Source organism: Mesocricetus auratus, unplaced genomic scaffold (genome assembly GCF_017639785.1).
Source record: "Mesocricetus auratus isolate SY011 unplaced genomic scaffold, BCM_Maur_2.0 Super-Scaffold_100022, whole genome shotgun sequence".
NCBI lineage: Eukaryota > Metazoa > Chordata > Mammalia > Rodentia > Cricetidae > Mesocricetus > Mesocricetus auratus.
The window spans coordinates 30467458-30487869 of NW_024429203.1; the positions used below are offsets into that span (position 1 = coordinate 30467458).

Below are 20412 nucleotides of genomic sequence, written 5' to 3' on the forward strand. Positions count from 1 at the left end.
GCACAAGGTAATGATGAGATTGATCATTTATTAATAGGAAGTGTACTAGAAGCTTCAAAACTGCATAAAAACACCATGATAATAGCAAAGGCTTAAAGAAGGATTTTTCTATCACTTGGCAACAAGTCAAGGAAATAAGAAACTGCCCCATCTGTTCATTCTATATTCAAATACCATTACCAGCAGGAAGTGATCCCAAAGATATTCACAGAAATGAAATTTTACAAATGGATGTGTTTCACTTTTCAGAATTTGGAAGTTTAAATTACATGTACCATACCATAGACACATTTTCATGGTTCCAATGGGCTACTGTTCTTAGCTCTGATAAGGCTGATTCTGTTATCACACACCTCTTAGAGGTGATGGCTGTTATGGGTATACATGCACAAATAAAAACTGACAATGCTCCAGCATATGTCTCCAGCAAATTGGAACAGTTTTTTCAAATATTATAACATAAAACACATAACTGTTATATCATAGAATCCCACAGGAAAAGCAGTGGTTGAGAGATCTAATTGCACTTTAAAAGAAATACTCCAAAAACCAGCCAGGGGGAACAAAGACCCCCCCAATACAGATTATGTAATGATTTATTAACATTAAACTTTCTTAATGCTAATGAGAAAGGACAAACAGCTGCAGAAAGACACTGGAATACAGAAAAAAATTCTGAACTAAATCAGCTGGTGTATTTCTAGGATGTAAGACCTCAGTTTGGAAAGCAGGATATGTGTTACATTGGGGAAGGGGTTTTACTTTTGTTTCCATGGGAGAAGAAACAATGGGACCAGGTAAACCAGGCCCTGTATCCAGGCCTGCCTTCCAGTGTTTGGGGATGGCCTGGGGACTGCCACTGAGCCTCCCCTCCCGGTGGGAGCCTACATAGCCCAGTTTCCTGGTCTTATCTAACCACTGTACCAGTGTCTGGCGACCTCCACTGAGCTTCCCCTCATAGCGGGAACCTTTTCCACCAATGGGACTAGGACCAGTGCCTGGAGACTGCCACTGAGCCAGCCCTCCAGGTGGGAGCCTACCCAGCACAGTTTCCTGGTCTTCTTTTCCACCAATGGGACCAGTGCCTGGGACTGCCAGTGAGCCTTCCCTCCCAGCAGGAACCTACATACCCCAGTTTCCTGGTCTTCTTCTCCACCTATGGGACCAGACAATTCGGGGTCTGTTTCTGGGCCCTTGTCCAAGTGCCTGGAGACTGCCACTGAGTCTCCTCTGCCGGTGGGAGCCTATGCAACCCAGAATCCCAGTCTTCTCCATCCTCAGGACCAGGACTAGGACCAGGAAGAGGAGAACTACCAAAGTATTGGACTTGCTTGCACCCACTGAAAGGGAACTCTAGTCCCCTAACAAGGCCAGGAAGAGGCTCTTTCTGCACCCACTGGAAGAAGGGATGGGAAGGAGACAATACAAAAACACACTTAGCAACAGAAAAACAAATATGGAACCACCAGATTCTAGAGACTCCATACTCCAACAGTTCAATGCAAATGAAGCAGAAGAGAATGACCTTGAAAACAACTTCATGAAAATGATAGAGGCCCTTAAAGAGGATATGGAAAATCCCTCAAAGAAATGGAAGGAAAAAAAACAAGCCAAAAAAATGCAAGAAATGGAAGAAAAAGCAAACCAAAAATCCCCCCCCAAAAAATGCAACAAATGGACGAAAAGATAAAGCAAAAATTGCAAGAAACAATTCAAACAGTACAAGGGTTGAAAACTGAAATAGAGATATTAAAAAAAAACAAAGCCCGAAGGAAGGCTGGAAATAGAAAAGCTGGGCAAACGATGTGGTACTACAGATGCAAGCATAACCAACAGAATACAAGAGATGGAAGAGAGAATCTCAGGTGTTGAAGATATACTAGGAGAAACTGATTCATCGACCAAAGAAAATCTTAAGTACCTGACCATTTGCCCATCTTTTCTGTTTCCAGACTTTCTTCACATTGTGTTTTTTTTATTGTCTCTTTCAGTTTTCAACCCTTGCACTGTTTGCATTGTTTCTTGCAATGTTCGGTTTATCTTTTCGTCCATTTGTTGCATTTTATGAATTTTTTGGTTTGTTCTTTCTTCCATTTCTTGCATTTTTTGGTTTGCTTTTTCTTCCATTTCCTGCCTTTTTTGGTTTGTTTCTTCTTCCATTTCTTTCATTTTTTGTTTTGTTTTTCTTCCATTTCTTGCATTTTTTTGCTTTGTTTTTTCTTCCATTTCTTGTATTTTTTGCTTTGTTTCTTCTTCCATTTCCTGTCTTGTTTGGTTTGTTTTTTCTTCCATTTCTTGCATTTTTTGGTTTGTTTTTTCATCCATTTCTTTGAGGGATTTTCCTATATCCTCTTTTAGGGCCTCTATCATTTTCATGAAAGTGGTTTTAAGGTCATTCTCTTCTGCTTCATTTGCATTGGAATGTTGGAGTCTTGCTGGTGGGGAGTCTCTAGAATCTGGTGGTGTCATATTTATTTTTCTGTTGCTGAGTGTGTTTTTGTATTGTCTCTTTCCCATCTCTTCTTCTAGTGGGTGCAGAAAGAGCCCCTTACTGGTCTGGTGGTTACGGGACCAGAGTTGCTTTTGGTGGGTGCTAGCAAGTCCAATAATCTGGTAGTTCTTCTATTCCTTGTCCTCATTCTGGTCCCGTGGGTGGAGAAGAAGACCAGGAATCTGGGGTGCTTAGCCTCTCACCTGGTTCCCTGGACCCTTTGCTGTATCCCCTGGTTTCCTGGTCTCATTGGTGGGAGAGAAGACCTGGTGTCTGTGGTGTTTGGCTCCCGCCGGGATTGGAAGCTCTGTGCAGTTCCCAGGCGATCCCCAGGCACTGGAACACAGGCCCAGATGCAGGGTCTATTTTACCTGGACCCGCCAGAACAGCCGGTCCCCTGGTCTCCCTGGAATCATGAAATTTGCAGACAAATGAATGGCACTAGAAGAAACCATCCTGAGTGAGGTAACCCAGTCACAAAAAGACAAACATGGTATGTACTCTCTCATATATGGATTTAGATATGGATCAGGGAAGTGCCAGCCTACAATCCCACTGCCAGAGAGTCTGGGAAACAGAACCTTCAAACAATGACAGATGGAAGCAGAGGCAGACAGCCACAGCTGAACACTGAGCTGAACTCAAGGAACCCAGTAACAGAGAGGGAGGACTGATGAGCAAAGGGTTAAGACTGGGCTGGCTTAATCCCCAGAAACAGCTGATCTGAACAAGGGGTACCTCTTGAATCCCACACTGATGGCTGGCAATCCAGCATGGGACTGATCAAGACCCCTTGAATGTGGTTGTCAGCGAGGAGGCCTAGGAAATCTATGGGGTCCTGGGTAGTAGATCAGTATTTATCCCTGGCATACAAATGGACTTTGGGTGCCTATCCCACAATGAGAGATGCACTCTCACCCTGGACTCTTGGGGGAGGGTCTAGGCCCTGCCATGGATGAAATGACAGACCATGGACACCCACATGGAGGGCCTCACCCTCCCTGGGTAAAGGAGGGGTGATGGGGGTGTTGGTGGGAGGGTGTGGGAAGAGGGGAGGGATAGGGAGAGGGACCTGGGATTCACATGTGAAGCAATCTTGTTTCTAATTTAAATTTTAAAATTAAAAAATTTTAAAAAAAGAAGAAAAACTTTGAATTCCATCAAAACTGACCAAGATTCGATACATACAGGAGAAACCTCGGGAGGAGGAAAGATGACAGCTCATCCACAAAGTCATATTCCATGAGGTGTATGGAAACCTTACAAAGGAAATGGAAGTGTTTTGTTCTTGTCTTTACAGGAAAACCCATCTGTAAACAGCGAGAAGATACTGATTGTGTGGATACCTAAAGAGAGATGGCCAGCTAAAAGAACCATCAAACATAAAAGAAACTGATACTTGGTATTAATGTCTAATTCTCTTAACTTTGTCCTTATAAAATCCATTTCTCTTTAGTTCCTAATACTCTCTTGGTCTCAATTCACTTAAACCAATTCTGGCTTTGGAGTTGGAATTGGCTCTCCTCCTCTAAATCCAAGCATGTTGTTAAATTAAAATTCAGAGTTTCTGTATTATATCAAGGTGCCAATTGATGTAAGACAGAAGAAAACAAAATCTAGGGACTGTCATCTGGTTATACTTGGTTCTTTCTCTGAAAGTCTAATTTCCCTCATATTTACTGTCTTCCTTATTGTTGCCTTTCCTGGTATGCATACATATAAACGTTGAAATTTCCTTGTTGACATTAAAGATTGAGTTTTCCACAGAGAACAAAATAATTTCCTAACAGCAATCTTCAAAAACTTCAGAAATAAAATGGGGCCCCTCTTCATCGATTGCACCTGATCTGACTTGATGCATCTGAACTGACAAGTACCACCCTAAAACCGGTTTGGGACTACATTGCTCTACACAACTCCAGACTAAACTGATATGGTGCACCTTCTACACTCTGGTCAGAGCCTCAGACAAGAACTTCAATCAACATTATAACTTCAGTCAAGAACTTCAATCAAGCATCTTCCCCCAAACAGAGACTGAGCACAAATGTTATAGCTAGCCCACTTGAGACTTTCACTACCCTAACATTTTCTTCCTACAGGGTCCAATGTGGTTATTGTTGCCCCATTTCAGCAGGAAGCAATTTTGAGATTACCACACCCCCTTTCCCTACTGTTGATATTACAGGATAATTCACACCTGTTAGGGTTAGTTTTCAATTATTTAGGGTTGGGATTGGAAGGAGGTGTTCAGACTTGTGCATCTCTTTCAGATAAGCTTGGGGTTTAGATGGGATAGTCATGCTTAGGATAGGATATAGGTAAATTATAATTTATCACCTTCTATGTATATATGCTTTATATATGTTTGAGTTAATTTAGTTTTGTGTCAAATCTAAATCTTTAGACTAAAAGGGGAACTGTAGGGAGAGATCTCATGTACCTGCAGCATGTGGGGGAAGGCAAGGATAAAGGGTAGGGAAGGAGGGGTCACTTTCTCTCTTGGGGTTCCGGTCAAGGTCAGAGACCAGCAGAGCCCTGACCTCAGTTTTCGGCTTCTCACATAAATGATTTCTCCCTAATAAAATAATATACAACATCCCTAACCTGTATATGGTAATCTTCCTCATCAATTTTTCCTGCTCAACTTGCTCCTTTCATTATATATTTTCATTAGAATTACTACTAGAATCCACATAACAGTCTATACTAGGCTGTTTTATTCTGCCAATAAAATTCATCTCAAACTCTGCACTTCAGCCTCAGTCACACTTTGAGTACAAAAGCAAAAGGCAGCTTCTTCCTTCACCAAAATATCACAAGAACAGTTTCTTGACAACATACTAAAATTCTTTTCCTCTGAAACCTCTTGATCTATCCCTAGACAGTTCATCAAATCACACTCAACACCACTGTCTTCCATATTCCTACTAGTAGTCCATTAAACAGTGCTTAAAGCATCCCACTGCTTTCCTAACCCAAATACCAAAGTCCATATTACTCCAAGCAATATCATGCCTATCACAGCAATACCCCACTCCTGGTTCCAACTTCAAATCTGCATTGGTCAGGGTTCTCTAGAGCCACAGAACTTACGGAAAGAATATATATTCATATATACATATTCATATATATATATGAATTTATTGGAATGGCATAAACTGCAGTCCAATAGTAGCTAATTGTAAATGGAAAAATCCAAGAATCTAGTAGTTACTCAGTCCCATGATGCTGGGTGTCTCAGCTAGAATGGATGTGCCCACAAAGCGAGGGCAAGCAAGCAAAGAATGGACCCTCCCTTTTTCCATTGTCCTTATATAGGCTTCCAGCAGAAGGTGTGGCCCAGACTAAAGGTGTGCCTTCCAGCCTCAAGGTCTGGGTTTAAGGTATGTGTCATCCAGCCTCAAGATACAGATCAAAGGCATGTTGTCTTCTTGCTCCAAGATCAAGATCACAAGTGTGCCCTCCATTTCTGGATTATATTTCATTCCAGATATAGTCAAGTTGATTACCAAGAATAGCCATCACAAAGAATTAAAAAATTACAAATTTGATAATATTGAACAAGTTGAAACCTAGAAGATTGAAAGACCTTCATGTTTATGACTTGGCAGAATCTATGTCTTAACTATTACTGAAAATGGATCTTTAGATTCAACACAGTACTCCATCAAAGTCCTAACCACATTCTTCCATAAAAATACCCTAAATGTCATGTGTGGATCACAAAAGACACAAATGTCAAAATCATCTTAAACATCAAGGGTGATGCTGAAAGTGTCACAATGCCTGATCTCAGATTATACTGCAGAGTTATAGTGACAGAGAGAGCATGGTCTTCTGCACAAAAATAAACATGGAGTCCAATGAACTAGAGCACAGGACCCAAAAATAAACTCAATACTTTGTCAAAAATTAGGTTTTATATTATCAAAAGCATACATTATTTAAAAATACAGTATCTTCAACAAATAACACTTGGAGAATGAGATAGTATTGCAAAGAATAAAGTTAGATATCTCTCTTTCATTCTGCACCTTTATAAAACAATTCAATATATAAAGCCTTCAATGCCAAAATTGCTAGAGGCAAATATAGGGATGATGGTTTAAAATCAACAGGGGCATAAACTCTCTGAAAATAACTTCAGTAGCACAGAAAATGACTCCAAGGACTAACAAATGAGATTGCATCAAACTAAAAAGCAGATTTACAGGAAAAGACAATAAGAGTGAAAGCATGAAGAGGCAACCTATAAAATAAGAAGCAATCTTTGGCAAATGTATTTTGAAGGATTAATATATACCATATATAAAGGAACTGAAAATTTAAACATAAGCAATAAATGGACTAAAGATCTGAATAGAGAGTTCTTAAAAGAAGAAACAGAATTAGCCAATAAATATTTACAAAAGTGTTCAATATTCATAGCCATCAGTGAAATACAATTAAGACTACTGTGAGATCTCAGCTATTTCCCATCAGAACCTCACATGAGGGCTACAATATGACCCAGATACCACCACTCCTATGTGTATACCCAAAGGACTAAGTCTTCCCACAGAAACACCTACACATCCAAGTCTAGTGATACAAAATTCACAATAGCTAAGAAATAAAACCATCCTAGTTATACATCAACAGATAGATGGTAGAGACGATGTGGCATATATAAACCATAGTATATTCAACATTAAATAAAAAGGAAATCATGACATTTGTGGGAACATGGATACCACAGAAAATAATTAAGTAAAATTAGCCAGGTTCAGAAAAACACCACATTTTCTCTGAAACATGGATCTTAGACTATACATATATCTTATATACAATATACACACATATATATATGAGATTTATATAGAAGCACAGAATTTTAAATATTCAAAGTACTTGAGCAGATATGAATTCTGTATGTATTAGAATATCTGATTTCAAATTATAGTATAGGTTCAGAGCAACAGCAAAAAAGCCACAGCTTCATACTCCCCAAGAACAAGGTAGATAATGCAGACATAAACCCACATGGCTACAGCCATTAAATTCTTGACAAAGGTGACAAGAACTCACACCAATCCCTTTAACAAAAGATGCCAGAATAACGGCATATCCACATGTGGATTACTAAGGTTAGCTCTCTAGTCTCACTCTGTACCAAATTCAATTCTGGATGAATTCAAAGCTCTCAAGACCTTTGAAATGACTAGAAGAAAATGTAGCAGCATTTTTCTAACAGCCATGCTGAGGTCATTACTTCCTAGACAGAACTTCAGTTTCTCAGGAAATGATTATAATTGACAACTGGAACTGAATCAAACTAAAAACTTCTCAACAGCAAAAGAAAAAAATCACCAGAGTGAAGACACAGCTCACAAAATAGAAGACCCTTGCCAGCAGTTCTTCTGCAAGAGGGTTAATATTCATTCTGTTGTTAATTCAAGTTAGAAATTAGAAGTTAGAAGGGGCAGAAGGAGGAACACAAGCATGGGTACGGAACCTGGACCGGCGTGATACAGCATGAGCCATGGAGAGTGTATTAATCATAGTTTATTATAACGAGACCAATAAGGGGAGATAGACATGAGAGAGAGAGTAAGGGAAGGGAGAAGAGGAGAGAGGTAAGAAAAAGCGACCACGTGGAGGTAGTCCCTTAAAAGGGAAAGCTGGAGCATGCATACTGAGTCATTAGCAATGAACTGGCCATACCACTCACTGTGCCACTGTGCGTGCCCTGCCCATCAGGGGGCGGAGTCAGTATAATACCGGAGTTCCTACACATTCTATATAAGGAACTCAAAAACCAAACATGCAATTAATATATGGGTATATTGAATGACCAGGCATTTCTCAAATCATAGCAGAAATTTCCCCAAATGATGTTAGCGTCCATCTTGGTTTACAAGTCACTTAGAACACTAGATAGACGCACCAGAAAATAACCTCCCCACACCACGTTATACTTAAAATACTAGACAGCAGAGTGCAATTCCCAGCACCCGTGTCAGGTGGCTCACAATACCTGCAGCTCCTAATCCAGGGGATTTCATTGCCTCTTGTGGCTTCTGCAGGGACATTTGTAGCATACATTCACACAGGTAGATATACATATGCAAAGATTTCAAAATCAAAATAAATCTAACAAAAAAGATCTTTAAGCCAATAAGTGGAGTTCTCACCTCAAAGAAAAAAATCTCAGAGAAAAATCAAGATCAGAGTAGATGTTGATTAACTAAATGAGGGAAAATATTTTTAAAAATCCTCAAAACTATAGATAGGTTCATTAACAGAGGAAAAACAAAATTGCCAATCACACTTGGCTTGGACATTGGTGTTGGGGATCTGAATTCACTTCTCACATTTTGGGACAAGCACTTTCCCCACAGAGTCATCTCCCTGTTCCACAGATGGGGGGAGGTGTTTCGTTTCATTTAATTTTCACACCCTTTTGACCAGAAGGAAATAACTTTCTCTTAATTGCCCCCCCATGCTACTGTAACACAGCGATGAACAAGCCTGGGTAGATATCAGTAGAGCTGCCGAACAGGCACTATTTAATGTATTCGACGGCAGGCAGGGTTGAAGAGGAAAGTGACAGAGAAGGGCAATGAAGCTGGCAGGAGCCAAGGCACAATGAGAGCATGTCGGGCCAGGTGTCTGGGGGAATCCCCTGAGGCAAGCAGGGACTCTGAGGGCATCTAGGGCAAACACAATGTGAAGAAAACAGAAACTGCCCGAAAGTTTAGCACTGGATGTGTGTGTGCAGATGAAGAATCAGTCTGACAGCTTAGGTATGTTGTGGTCTATTTTTCCTTCCGGTGCTTCCAGGTTGTGTCAAAAGATTAAAAAGTATCACTGAAAATCAGCCATCAGAAGGGAACTAAGAAACCTACTGGCCAGCCTCAAATGACCCACAGAGGCCGCCTCTGGCAGTGGACCCACAATCGGGAAGTAGGAGGGCATTCCTTGTTTCTCCATGGCCTACATTCATTCTCACATTTGCCGACTCCAAAAGCAAGTCATCCAGTGCCTACTTGGAGACTAACAGTGGGGGAGATGTGTCCAGGTTGAGACCGCGAGACTGCCTTCTCTTGACCTCTCTGAGATGCCACATCCTTTCTACACCAAGAAGCTGAACCCGTCAGCTTTAGCTTCCAGTCCTCGCAAATGCAAGCACGGTGTCCTGGTACTTGTCTGGCCTCTACAGGGCATTCATCCAGGGTATGTACTGGCCTGCTTGTGGACCCAGGGCTATGGCAGTAGACAGAAATCCTCGGTCCTTTAAGGACAGACACACAAAAACAGTGCTCAGTCCTTAGCAACCCAGCAGGATCTGAGTCATCAGCTCCGCAGAATGCTTGCTTGCTTGGCTTCCCTCTACATGGTCTCAGGTGTGTGCTACATCCAATGGACGGGTGGCTGGTCTGCATTCAAATAGCGCTCAGTGTCCTGTGGAGCCAGTCTAAACTACTGGACTGGCCCTGTAAGCAAAACTAGAGCTTTGGACTTTCAATCTTCATGCAGCCTAAGGTACCATGAGTCTTGGTGGAGCCTGCCAAGAACTGGTTCCTTCCTCTGCACATGCTACGTTTGCTAAGCAGGAATAGTACCACCTTCCCACTATCCCATAGAGGGGGGCAAGGTGCTTTTATTCTGAGGGCAAAGAAGCATAAAAAGTGTCATGCTTGGTGGCTGATGGGTAGTCTAGGGAGTTTCCCATGATTCCTACGCTCCCCTTCTCTTTCAGGGTGAACAACGAAGGCTCTGACATTCACCCCAGTCTTAGACTGAGAGTGACGAGTCAGTCTACAACAAAGGATTTCTCTCAGAATCTGAAATTAAGAAAGATGAAGGCCCTAGGCCGCCTATCTGTCTACATTGGGCATATTGCATAATGATAGCTTTCTCCACATCTTCCCGGCGGCTTTGTAACATAACACCAGACCATAGCTTCCTATCTTTGCTGTCTTCGTCATCACCACCGATCCTTCCTTCTCCCACAGCTGTACAGAGACAACTGAGCCAGTCCTTCTTTGAAGCCTTAAGGATTGGGCCTTTTCCCTTAGCACCCATTGTTTGCCGAACTCTCCATTCAGAAAGACCTTTAAGCTGTCATGCCCCTCCCACACCCTAAGTTCTTCCCTCTAACAGGTGGCTAGGCAGTCAGGCCTCCAGCTTCACAGACTCTAAAGGCCCAACTGGGGTGATACAAAAACCAGATTTGAATATTTTAAATGACTTTTTTTTCCAGTGGTTAGATCAACTCGGAAGAGATGAAAAACAAAACTTTCTTAGCTTATATACTCTCTTAGAAGGAATGGCGAACTCCAAACTCTGTATCTCCATGTCAAAGCATTCTATTCTTCCCAGTTTTGTTAACTACAACACACTTCTCTCTTGGGCTGGTTCCACATCCTGTTAGCAGCATTCCTTGGGAAATATTCCTGTGTTCTGGCATCTTCAACATATTGGGGTCTCCAGCACAATCCAAGTTTCATCTTCATAGCCTCTCTGGTCCTCCATGCAGGGATTCCCCTGCCACAAGCCTGGCATTGGCAGCTTTTCTTAACCACAGAAGATTCCATAACCCCTTTCCTGTGTCCTTCTTGACATTCAATCCAGAACCATATAGCCAAGGCTGCCAGGTTCTTCTGCTTGCTGGAACCTGGCCTCTTCCTTGAATTACATTTGCATAAGCTTTCCATTTTTGTTTAAGGCTATGAACACCCTCAGACCTTTTCCTTTTATAGGTTGCAGGATTAGCTGGGTGTGGTCTTACACTGGTGTTTCCAATCCCTTTATTCCATTTATCTTGTTTCTTTAAACTTTTCATTTCCTTGAGCACAAGACTTGACTCCAGCATTGCATTTCCTGATGCTCCTTTTCTCCCCAAACTATGTTGTGGGATTCCTGCCGGGGTCCTGTCACCACTTCAGAGCCCCCAAACAACACACAGAGACTCTGTTACAATGCTGTTGGCCAATAAATATCTAAGGCTTCTTATTGGCTAACTCTGTCTTAAGTATTAACCCATAACTACACACACACATGTATTTCTGTAAGGTCTTACCTTACCGAGAATACCAGACTCATGCTCCTCTCCTCCTGGGATCACATAGCAACTCCTACTACATTTCCCACAATCCTCCTTCTCTCCTAGTCCCACCTATCTTGCTTCCCTATTGGCCAACAGTGTTTTATTCATCAACCAATAAGAGACATATTTACAGAATGGCATCTCCCATCATCTCTTTTCTGTCTAAATAAAAAGAAAGGTTTAACTTTAACATAGTCAAATTCTATATAAAAAAACAGTTATCAAATAAGAACTATAGTTACAATATTTAGTCTATTAACATTTAGCAAGATTTAAAGAAAGTATTCTAACATCTATCCTATCTTTGTGAGTCTAAAGTCTTGTATGTAAATTATCTTTTATCATAACTAAGGAAAACTATAACCATGACTATCTGTCTTCAACTCCATTAAAGACCATAGGAGAATAATATATAAACTCTAGAATTGACAGAGATAACTCACTGCCTGGTCAGTCACCCAAAGTTCTTCTGTAATGTCTCTTCCACCCATAGAACATAGTGTGTCTGGCAGACTCCTCAGCAAATTAGGAATCTTTAAACTGTCCACCTGTATTGGCAGTTTGTCAGTCATTTTTCTCTGTGTCCTGTAGGATGTCTGGCAGACTCTTCAAGAAGCAGGAACTCTTCAAGACTGTCTTGTTTGGGCGAATTTAGCAGTCACTTTCCTGTGGGTCCTGTATGTCCAGTCTATCAAACAGCTGAGTCAAGGGCAGTTTCTTGCCCAAATGGCTAATCTTGCTATGTTGAAGGCAAACTCCATATTGAGTTTCTTTGATGCCTGTCCTTCTGACATAATTGGTGCGCCAGGAACAGTTATCTCACTGTCAAGAAAAACCCTAAACCACTTTAAATGCCATATTCTTTGAAAGGTTTGAAAAATTAGATAAACTTAGAAGACTGCTGAACCTTGCCAAGCCAAGGTAAGACAGCCTTTCTACCTCCCTGCTCTGTGTTGGTCAGTCAGATACTCCAGACCTTAGCCAAAGCTGGTTGCCCCTACACTACAGTGAGACTTTGGGTGACTGTCCAGGTAGCCTGCTGTTTCTGTCTTCAGTGCACCTTTGGAAGTTTCTCACCTGCACTTCTTGCCTACCCTAGTATTGTTATCCTCCCTCTCAGGTCTCTGATGAGGTTGATGATTAGACTGTCACAATTATTGTTCTCTCTTCCTGGATAGAAATATTAGATACAAGACTTAAACTTTCCAGATCAGGATAACTCTATAGTAATCTCTGTTATGTCTTTACCCTAGGACTGGATGTATAGTTCTTTCCATTTGCTCTAGTTGCATCGCTGGTGATAGGTCCTAGGTGTGTTTGTTCTTATTTCTCCTTCTCCTAGAGCATACTTGATATTTGCTATGTTTGTATACAGTTTCATATCAATCCTAAATCTTTTCTTTAGACTAAAAGGGGAATTGTAGTGAGATATCCACCACACCCATACCTGTGGTAAGGACATGACAGAGGACAGGACTAAATCTGGGGTGGCAGAGCCCAGAGCTCTTTCTTGCTGCTGGGCAGGTCATAGGGAACATCTGGGAAGATCCTTGGAGCTGAAACCTGTGGCAGTCACTTGTCTCTTGTGTAAGTGTAATCTCTCTGAATAAACTTCATTTAACTTGTACTGAGTCCAGTGAATCTTGATTCCCACGTGACAACCCTAACTTGCTCCCTTTCATCACAGATATGCATAAAAGTAATCATTAATAACATATGGCATAATCAATACTAGGCTGTCTTAAAATTTCCTCAGTCAATGATTTTAGTCTAAATCTCTTCAGTTTAGCCCAGGAAGTTCCAAAGAAGAGGGTAAAACACAGCCACATTTTTTATCACATGAACAGTCTGTAGTCCAGCTGTTAATATTAGTATTATTCTCCTCTTGGCCTGGCTTCCACAGACCTCAATGTTCTCAGCACTATTGCCTTCTGTGCTACTACTAGGATGGCCCATTAAGCCCCCCTTATGACATTTAGCTACTTTCCTAATCCAAAGTCCTAAAGTCTACATTCTACCAACAAGCAGCACTGTCAGGCCTGTCATGGCAATACCCCAATCCCGGTACTGTCTTAAGTATTGCTCTATTACATGGTGAAATGCCATGACCAAGACAGCTTATAAAAGGAAGCATCTAATTGGGAACTTGCTTACAACTTCAGAGGTTAAGTCCATGAATATGTTGTGACAGATAGGCATGGTGCTGAAACAGTAGCTAGAGCTTGTATCTGATACCCAAGGTACAGACCAAAGGATAGGGATAGAGGGAGGGAAGGAGAGCAAGCAATCCTCCAACAAGGACACACCTCCTAATTCTCCCTAAACAGTTCCAGTAACTAAGGTTCAAACATTCAAATATATGATCCTATAGGAGTCATTCTCCATGATTCTGTGTATATGAAGCTCAAGAGCAGAGAATCCTAACGTTTGACAAAGGAACTTCTAGAATGATGGACATGTTCTGCCTTATTTGGGAAGTAGTTACATGTGTGTCTTCAAGTGGCAAAATGCTTCTAACATGGCCAGCTTCCTACCATAACTGAAGCAAGAGGATTTGAATTTGTGACATCCTGGGCTATACTGTAGGACCCTTCATAGCAAAACAAAGTCTCCCAATCTAAACTTTAAGATCTCTGTATTTTACTATATGCTAATTATATCCCACTAAATTTTAAAATAGACCCTGCTGAGTTCATTGAAAGTCATGGCCTTATTCAATGGAGGATATTTTCCCCCTCTGGTTGAAACTTGAGAGGCTGAGTTAATGAAGAATTCTGTAAATAGTACCTGACATAAGGAGTAAAAGCTATGAAGAATGTGGTGACTCCTAATGTATTATTTTTTGTCTTTGAAAACACACAAGGATATACCAGACGTACTTGCCAGTCATCCTTCGAAAGGAATTCAGCATCTCTCTACAGGGGGTGGGTGATTTAGCATGCTTAAGTCACAGTCATGTTAGGCAAGAATGTACTTCATTGTTATTGTAGAATTCAGCTCTGATGACAGAGTGGCTTCTAAATTTAGAATTTGCTGGACCACACACAGAGGTTGACTTTAGAACTTGAGAAAAGACTAATCAAAACAGGACTTCCAGTCACACCTGTGTGTTGCTAGATCAGGACACTGGGGTTCCCCACAGAAGCATAATCTCATAGTGTCTAAACCTCTGGGGCCCAAGGAATTTCTAGCCCAAAGGAACTAAGACTTAGGAAGGGGCAGGGACACCAAGATATCTGAGGGACAGTAACATGAACTCCTTACCCAAGAGAATGTGTGGTGGAGATATCACATCATTTAAACAACTTAAAGGCTGAGGGTAGAAGAGATAGAATTTGGTTCTTCCAAACAGCTGGATTCCAATTACTGTACACAAGTGTGGTGGTTTGCATAAGAATGGCCTCCATAGGCTCATATTTGCTTAGAGAGTAACATTTGGAGGCTTGACCCTGGTGGAGGAAGTGTGTCACTGGGGGTAAGCTTTGTGGTTTCAAATGCCCAGGCCCAGTGCTGTCTCCCCACTGGTGCCTGTCCATCTGGATGTAGAAGTCTCAGCTACCTCTCCAACACCATGCATGCCTGTGGGCTACAACGCTGCACACCATGATGATAATGAACTAAACCTCTGAAACTGTAAGCCAGCCCCAATTAAATGTTATCTTTTATAATTGTTACTTTGGTCATGGTATCTCTTCACAGCAATAAACCCTAACTAAGACAGTAAGTCACAGGCTGTTGGATTTTAATGCAACATAAAATGACTCTTTGGGACTCCAGAGTGCTAAGTGTCTCATTCACATTCACCCAGAATAATTTCTGAACACCTACTATGTAATTCACACACCAGAATGAATCACTTGCAAACTTAGCCCTGAAAAGCACTCAGTGCTAGATGGTAGATGTGACTACCAGTCACTTAAGACAGAGGCAGCAAGCAACAATATTAGGTGATAGGACCAGGCCTGGGGAGAAAGGGATAGCTTCAAACTGCAGCTGGGCTATCCAAAACACTCACTAGTCATTTTGCTTCTTCTCAGTCACTCTGTCCAATACTGTGCATGTCTATATTGAACCTAATATGAACCATGATTGGTGGTGATATGACTAAATGAGATCTTTTGTCATGTCCTGATGAGAAATGACAAAGGTATGACATAGCCACCTCAGTCTTAAACTCTTGGCAGCTTTTATTAACTGCACAGGCCCACCAACATTCCTTAAGGAGAATGGAGAGGCTCATGATACACACATCCACATACCAAAGGACTTACAGTCGCTGGAACAAGGGAGTAAGTAGAAAGGGGTCATGAGGCAATTAATGGTTGCTAGGGAAAAGATAGACATTTTTTCCAGTGGTGTAGCCACTAGTTGGTTGTCCATGTTAATTAGTAAACCTAATTAAACTCATTGGAATCAGCAGAGTGGGAGAAAAAAAATAGAGGTCTAATATTATCCAAATAAATTATCTACATGTTAGAATTAACCTATTATTTTTTTATATTTAAAGATGTCTGTGTTTAGTTCATTTTCTGATGACATTGGGACAGGATGAAATAATATTCAGGTTCACAGAAATCACGAAATACTGTGAACAAAGCAAAACTTTGCCTTGATCATCATCATCAAGACTTTTTCCAAGTCTGCCTCATATTTAGGATGATTCAACCACCTTATAAGAATGACAAATCCCAGAAAAGCTCATTTGATTTTTTTATTATTAATATCTAAATTTAAACTGGAAAAAAAGAAAGTTATTTGAATGCATGTTAAACATTAATGTAATTTTTGAAAGGTTATATCTGATTTTTTTTACCAAAATAAATCTGGAGAAAAAAAAAGAAAATGGACATAGATACTCATAGGAAAAAAAGAGAACAACAATAGAATTAACCTATTATATACAATTAATATGTTCTAATAAAAGAAATCATACAAAAGACACAGAGAGTATATATATCAGGTGGTGACAGATACTAGAGACAAAGATGACTACTCTGAATTCTTATATCACCTTTAACAACCCAACAGACCCTTTCTTTCAACTGAAATGATCTCTCACTTCACCGGGAACTGTCCTCAATGCCAGTTCAGTACTTAGCAACTACCATCATCTCTCTCCATCCTGACCCAAATCAGTTTGACCTCCCACCCACCCTCACTTCCCTCACTTCTCCCTCTGGGACCTTGCTCTATCAGCCATGCCAAGGCCCTTCTGCTCTCCACCTTTGCTCTGGTCATTCAGTAGCTTCCATTCCATTCATAGACATTTGCTTTCTCATAACTCTAAAGCTTTTGGATATTTCCAAATGTTAATAGGCAAGACCTCACCTGAATTCATCCCAGTCCACGTATGGAGTCATGTGACTACATTAATTACTTCTTTGTAACAAATACCTGATGAGAAGTAGCATAAGGAAGGAGGGATAATTTTGAGTCAGGATTGAGGTTACAGCCCACCACGGTGGAGAAGACATGCCGACAGGAGGGACTTGGAGCAGACCGGGGCTTGAGTATCAGTAGACCAAAAGGCAGTGAAGGGGGAGTGCCAGCATTCAACTGCCTATGTTCATTTTCCTTTGGAAGAGTAGGCAGTGCTCTTAACCACTGAGCTGTCTCTCCAGCCCTGTTGGTAGTTCTTAATCCAATGAAACTTACAACTAAAATTGAGCAGTGGGGGTCCTTGAGTCTTGGGCAATCCTATACCACCTAACCCACGTGTGTAATCTTTGTTGCCAGATAGCTTAGAAGCATACATTTCACTGCTTGCCTATACTGCTGCTTCCCCTCTATTACCTGACCTGCCTCACCTCACACCATGCTTCACACAGTTTAGGATGACCAAACAAAGATTGCCCAATAATCCTCCATTTGCCAGTAAAACAGCTTGCTTTCACTGGATTCAAATTCTTAGTGGTCTTAAGTGTTGATGTTCCTAAGATATGTTCCAAGACCTCTGCTCACCTTTGTTATTTCTTAAGTCTAAATACAGCTTGTATTGTGGGAATTTCATCATTTCAAACACTGGTGAGATGAGGAAAGCTTGAGATACTATGACCCCTACATTATCTGCATGGGATAAAGCTTCATGGAGCTATGCTCATGCATAGCATGCACACAGAGACCAGTGGAATCTGATAAGTTCTGTGGATTATGGCGATGTAAAGATCTTGCTTTCAACACTGTGAATATAAAATGCATGCATTAGAGGAGTCTGGACAAGGGCTTGGGGGAAGTCACTGTACCTATCTTTGCAACTCCTTCCCAGAAAATCTATATTTCAAGATCACAATTAAGACCTAAAGTAGATACATGTTTTTAAAAAGTAAACACAGCAAGAAAAACCTTTGTGACCCTCCACTTTTCACAAGACAGAAATACAAATCCATTTGCTCTACACTCAAGACTGCAAAGAGCCACACAGAACCTTTGCAGTCTGTGCCCAGTCCCTCTCCCTTAGACCTCACACCCATTATTAGATGGCTACTGACAGCCCACAATGGACAGAATCATTAAAAATACAGCAGTAACCAAAGAGATAAGGTGCCTGCCCTCAGAAACTTGGAACAGCCAGCTAAGCAATAGCTGACAGGCTGGCCATCCCCCTCCCCCCCTTCCATTCTGTTCCGCTCCCTTTGCTCAATGTGCACTTTCCTGCAATTGTGATCCTGCACTCCCCCATGCTATCAAATAATTCAACCATAAACAAGCATTCCCCAAGCACCCCCCCTGTGCTCTGCTGCAGCTGTACTGGGGCCACAGCTGTGAACCACAAGGCAAGGCCTCTGCCCCAGGAGTCTCACATTAGTGAAAGACAGGTGATCCACAGCCAGATAGGAAAACACAAAAGGACAAGACTTAAGAGAACAATCCAGGGAGTGGATCAGGCTAGTGGGCCAAGCAAGCATTCCTCCAAGCAGGTGTCATCTAAACTCAAACCAAGGTGGCAAGAAAGGACATGAGACATAGAGGAGAAAGTGGGTTCCAAGGCTTCGAAGGGAAATGTTGGACCTGGTGAGGGGGTGGGGGGTTAGTGCAGGGAGGCAGAGGAGGAGGAAGAGGTAATAACAGTGGAGAAAAATCGGAAAGGTGGGCAAGAGATGGTCACAAAGGGGAATCAGGACAGCATGGATGCTGCTTGGATTTAGCCGCAGACTGTGGAGGGACCTGAGCAGGACAGCACCGCCACATCCATCAGAGACAAGTCTGCCACTGTGCAGAACATGACTGGGGTGGGGAAGGAAGAGTCAAAAACAAGCTAGAGTCCAGAGAGTCCGGAGCTTCTAAAGAGACTCCATGCAGCCTTGTTCTCATGGCTGACGTCTCACTTGCCCCACAGTTAGGACGTCTGGTTTATGTCTTGCTTTCCTGACTGGACAGGTGCTGACAGAGCAGAGGGACCGAGTGTTATTCCTTCATGCCTACCAAGCTCAGTCATTTCTTAAAGTAATCGCTCATGTCCAGCTTGGGGAGAAAGGAATGCAGATCCAGAAGGTCCTAGAAAATAAATGACGTTGAGGTATACCACTAAGGATGGGGAAATTAGCCACACGGGACTCTGGAGGATGGAGAGGGCAGCATGTTGAAAGGGAAAAGCAATGGGGAACAATGGGTAAGCGGGTGAGTGCAGCAAAGCTGGAATCAGCTGGGGCGACTAGAAAGCTGGATTGAGGCAAGAGTAAGGCATTTTCTTACGAGGTTTTATCTGAGGACAGAAGGGAGCTGCTAAGTGTTTTTGAGCAGAGGAATGAGAGAATTTTGAATTCGGTAAGAAACTTAAACTGAAGCTGCTCGAATCCAGAGGGAGGAGAAGCAGGAAAGGTAAGAATGAGCACACAATGCAAGGCAAAAGGAAGACCAGCCTCTGGTCTTCCCGGAAGCAAGGCATGACCTCTGAGAGTCTGCACACACACCATCACAGGATGTGTGTCTGTGAACTGACAGCAGCTATTGAGATCGCCCCAACTTGGACCTGCCCCGGTGTCTGCTATGACAACTGAGTGTTTAAGATTGTACGGTAACTTACGGCTGCGGAGTCTACGACGTCTGAGGGGGGCACTGGCATCAGGGGAGCAGCACACAGCACAAAGAAAGCTAGCAAACCCTCTGGCGCTTTCATAAATAAGAGCCCTAATCCTCTCGGAAAGGCTTCAGCTGTTTAAAGTACCTGCTTGTCATTAAACTGTAGCACCTGCGTTTGGCAGGACACGCCATCATCGTTTAAGTCATAGCATTTCTGAAAGCGGTGTTGGGTTGACGAAGATGGTTCCAAACAAAGTGTGCACCGTCCTGAACCTGAGCAAATTGAAAGAGACAGACATTAGCGAAAGGCAGACCTGGCTATGAACAGATATCTGTGTTCCATTTGCATCTTCTCTTGGTTTCTAGTTACAGTGATTCCCAGCTCCTACCCCTGAGTCGGGTCACCTGATGCACTGGGTAATTTTTCCATGAATATGTTCCGCTGTTTCACTCCCTGCTGTGACTGTTGTACCTTCTTCATCAGAGGCAACTCTCTCCCACAATGCTTGACGCGATGAAAGGAGAACAGAACTGTGGCTTGGATTCCTCTCAACCTCCAGCCCATCAACATCTATGCCTCCCCTTGTCCATTCATGCTTCCTGAGCCTCAAAAAAAAAAAAAAAAGAGACTGATTGCTAATATGCAGTAGACCATTCTTATTTGTAACATGCAGACATGCTTTTTAATATAATTCAGTTCACACAGAAAGTCTATAAAATAGATGAAATTACCATTCCCATTAAACATGACAAAGCCCGTAGGCAGCTTAGACACATACCTGTGGTAGCACAGCCCAGAGCCTAGATT

At 42.0% G+C, this 20412-nt stretch overlaps 1 long non-coding RNA gene across 1 annotated transcript in view; it reads right to left on the reverse strand.

The window, feature by feature from the left end:
- LOC110339669 overlaps positions 1–20198 on the reverse strand; it is a 57643-nt gene extending 37445 nt beyond the window's left edge. The window contains exons 1-2 of the long non-coding RNA XR_005870292.1: positions 20010–20198; positions 19609–19877 (exon numbers count right to left, since the gene is read on the reverse strand). This is a non-coding gene — a long non-coding RNA (uncharacterized LOC110339669). The remainder of the gene's footprint in view (positions 1–19608; positions 19878–20009) is intronic.
- Between the last annotated feature and the right edge of the window lie 214 nt (positions 20199–20412).